Raw genomic sequence first — 4,209 nt, forward strand, 5'->3', positions numbered from 1 at the left:
TAACTAAAATGGTTTCCAGAAAACAAACTGACATTAATTTGTATATATCTCGTCTTGAGACTATGCAAAAAGAAATGGCTTGTGTAAAAACGGAAAGTGAGGCAATTCAACTCAAGTTAGACAGTTATTTGAGTTCTAGCTATGTGTTGGATCACATCATTGATGTCCAAAAGGAGAAAAGGGACGTCACGTGCATAGGCTATAAGAATTGTCCACCACAAGTGAGACATAATTATGATGCCATGCCGGATGAGGAGGACAGGGTGTTCTTTGAACCATCTGTGCCTCTAGATGTGAAAGAGTTTGCAGCAGGACTCGGATACCAGAAAGAAGTATCCTCAGATTCAGATGGGTCAGCAGATACATTTGTAACTGCTGAACAGAATCAGGATCCTCCAGTTGTGATTGAGGATGCTGATTCTTCTGATGATGAATCTGATGATGATGTCCCAGCAAAGTCTGATGCGGTAGCCAAAAATGAGGACATACCTCTCGAGAATCATATTCTATGTGATCCTCCTGCAAAACCCGCTAAGACTGTTGCAATCGAGTCCTCGTCTGAAAACGAGTCGGAGAGTGTGAATTTGCTGTACACTCTTGTTGGTGATGATAAGATTTATTCAGACAAAGATTTTCCTATTAAGAATGTTAATCAATCCTTAATCTAGTAAAGTCTTTGAGAATTCGACTAGTAAGTTTTTGGGAAAGACAGGACCACGTGTTACAGTTACACAGTGTCCTCCTATTCCAAAGGATGAAATTCGAAAACAATATGGCAACAAGAAATTACCAACAGTGCAGAAACAGCAAAATCACACCAAGCCAAAAGCAAAATCACCGGCTCAAACTCAAAAGAAGCCGAATCAGAAGAAAAACAAGAATGTAAACTTTGTGAAATCGACGGGAACGGACAAAATTGAAACGTTTGAAAATAAATCTAACTTAGATTTTGTCAAGAAAGCTACTGTTTTGAAAAGGAATGAACAAAACAGTTCAAAGCCTAGTACCTCGGGTTCACAAAGTTCTACATCATCGGCTAAACGATCACATGATTCTTCGGGGTTTGTTGAACGAAGATCATGTTTTGAGTGTGGAACAATTGGACATATAATTAGAAATTGTCCATATCTTCATAAACAAAAAGAAAAGGTTGATGTTCCCCGTGACCAAACTGACCGAAGGCAAACTGTTTCCGCAAAACAAGATCCCCGCCTTGTAAAAGAAATGGAAAAGAAACAAAAACGCCAACAGGTCAAGAAAATTGAAAAGGCAATTAAAACCGACGTGGTTAACAAATCATCTGTTTCTGTCAAACCAGAAAATTCAAAAGCTTCAGACAACAATGAAGTTAAAATTTTAAAGAAAGACACTGGTAAAACAAAACAGACATGGAAACCTAAAACGGTTACTGAATCAGGGGGAACATCACAATTCACCAACCATCAAAGACAAGAAGTTATTGTCATTGATGAAAATGGAAGACCCAAGACTACAATGGCTTGGGTCCCCATCTCAAACTAATTCATTTGAGTTCATGTGCAGGGTGTTCCAGGAGGAACTATCAGTAGTCATTGGATTGTTGATAGTGGGGCATCCAGGCACATGACAGGCGACATGAAGCTTCTCTACGACGTCAAATCTATTAGAGGAGGTTATGTTGCTTTTGCTGGAGATAAAGGTGGTTATATAACGGGTGAAGGAATGATATCCAACGGGATTGTCAGCTTTGACAAGATCAACTTTGTGCAACAACTTGATCACAATCTTCTTAGTGTTTCTCAAATCTGTGACAAGCAGTTCTCAGTACACTTTGATGCTAATGGATGCTATGTGCTGAAGCCGGGCTTCAAAATTCCAAAAGAATGGATTCTCTTGTCAGCTCCAAGGATAAATGATTTGTACGTCCTTGATATGAGCCAAGCTATTACTACGTCTGCACAAGCAACTTGTTTCGTTTCCAAAGCCACAGAAAAAGACACTATCTCTTGGCACAGACGAATGGGTCACATTCACTTACGCAAAATGAATCATTTGGTATCAAATGAGTTGGTGAATGGTGTTCCTCTCAAAAATTTCCATCTTCAAGACGTCTGTGTTTCGTGTCAGAAAGGAAAGCAAACAAAGAAGAAGTACCCTACTAAGAAGATCAACACGGTGGCAGTTCCTCTTGAACGTTTGCACATGGATTTGTTCGGTCCTGTCAAGCACAAGAGTATTCGGGGTGATCAATACTGCCTCGTGATAACTGATGATTATTCAAGATTTTCTTGGGTGGCGTTCATGGCACACAAGAGTGAAACCTTTGGCATTATCAAAAACTTGATCATTCAGATTGAGAATTTGTATAAGTTGAAGGTTAGGCGGATACGTAGCGACAATGGTACTGAATTTAAGAATCATGCCATGGCGGAGTTTTGCACTTCAAAGGGTATTCTTCATGAGTTTAGTGCAGCTTATACTCCTCAACAGAATGGCGTCGCTGAACGTAAGAACCGCACATTGATCGAGACTGCTAGGACAATGTTAGTAGAGTCGCAGTTGCCCATTCCATTCTGGACTGAAGCTGTGGCCTCTGCATGTTACACATTGAACCGAGTCCTTACAGTCAAAAGGCACAACAAGACCTGCTTTGAGCTTCTTCAAAAACGGAAACCATATTTGTCTTATCTTGAACCGTTTGGAGCTCCTTGTACAATCATCGATCCTAATGGAAAGTTTGGGGCAAAAGCAATTGATGGATACTTTCTTGGGTATGCCACCCCTAACTTACGAGTCTGGAATCTAGAGACTAAAAGGGTCGAGGAATGGTCTGAGGTCAGAGTACAAAGGCACACTTTGCCAGTCAAATGTCCTGGTCAGCCTTGGATGTTTGAGTACAATGACTTTTTCAATTCAATCAATGTTGAAGCCGTTGAAGAAAGTGCTGCGGCAAGGATGTTTTTCGAGAGTGACAATGCAACAGTTTCACCAGTGGTTCGTCCGATTCTTGTCAATCAAGAACCATCTTCGGTGAACAATAATACTCTCGAGAATGAGGATTTTCACGATGCTGCCGAATTGAACGAATCTTCAGAGGATGATGAATTTCTAGATGCAGATCAAGAAGCTCCAACAGCGGTTCATGGAACTTCAGAAGGTACTCCTCCAGTGGATACCCATAGAACAGCTGAAGCTACTGCATCATCCTCTTCGTCAATTCCGGGCATTGATTTAGTTGTTGATCTCAATCTCAACAACCTGGGTATAAATATTCCAGTTCCAGATAATCCAGAAACAAGGATTCATAATACCCATCCTCAACAAAACATCATTGGAAATGTGCAAAGTGGCATTCAAACAAGAAACATGTTGCGGAACAACAACAATGCAGGCCTGTATGCAGCTATTCGAGAATCCGGGCAACAAAACGATTGGTCTTTCGCGTGTTATGTCTCACAGGAAGAGCCAAGAACTTGGAAAGAAGCCCTGAAAGATAACTCTTGGGTTGAAGCAATGCAGGAAGAGCTGCAACAATTCCAGAAGCTGGGTGTCTGGAAACTCGTAGAGAAACCTGCTGGATACAAGAAGATTGGTACCCGTTGGGTTTTCAAATGCAAAAAGGATGACCGCGGAGTTGTTATCCGGAACAAAGCTCGTTTAGTCGTTCAAGGTTTTCGTCAGATTGAAGGGATCGACTACAACGAAGTCTATGCACCTGTTGCACGTCTGGAAGCTATTCGAATCTTTCTGGCTTATGCCTCATTCAAAGGATTCAAAGTTTACCAGATGGACGTCAAAAGTGCATTCTTACATGGTGTGGTTGAAGAAGAGGTGTATGTCGAACAACCTCCAGGTTTCGAAGATCCTATCCATCCCGATCGGGTTTGGTTGCTCAACAAAGCTCTCTATGGTCTTCATCAAGCACCACGAGCTTGGTATGCAACCTTATCACACTATCTGCTGGAGAACGGTTTTCGTAGAGGTCTTATCGACTGTACTCTTTTCATCAAAGAACAAGATGGAGATCTTCTTCTGGTACAGGTATACGTTGATGATATTATTTTTGGTTCTACTAATGATGTCTTGTGTAGGAATTTCGAGCGCATAATGCAGGATAAATTCGAGATGAGTGCTATGGGGGAAATGACCTTCTTCTTGGGCCTACAAGTGCAACAAACTGAGTCTGGGATATTCATCCATCAGACTAAATATGTTGGCGACATCTTGAGC

Source organism: Helianthus annuus, chromosome 17 (assembly GCF_002127325.2).
Source record: "Helianthus annuus cultivar XRQ/B chromosome 17, HanXRQr2.0-SUNRISE, whole genome shotgun sequence".
Taxonomy (NCBI): domain Eukaryota; kingdom Viridiplantae; phylum Streptophyta; class Magnoliopsida; order Asterales; family Asteraceae; genus Helianthus; species Helianthus annuus.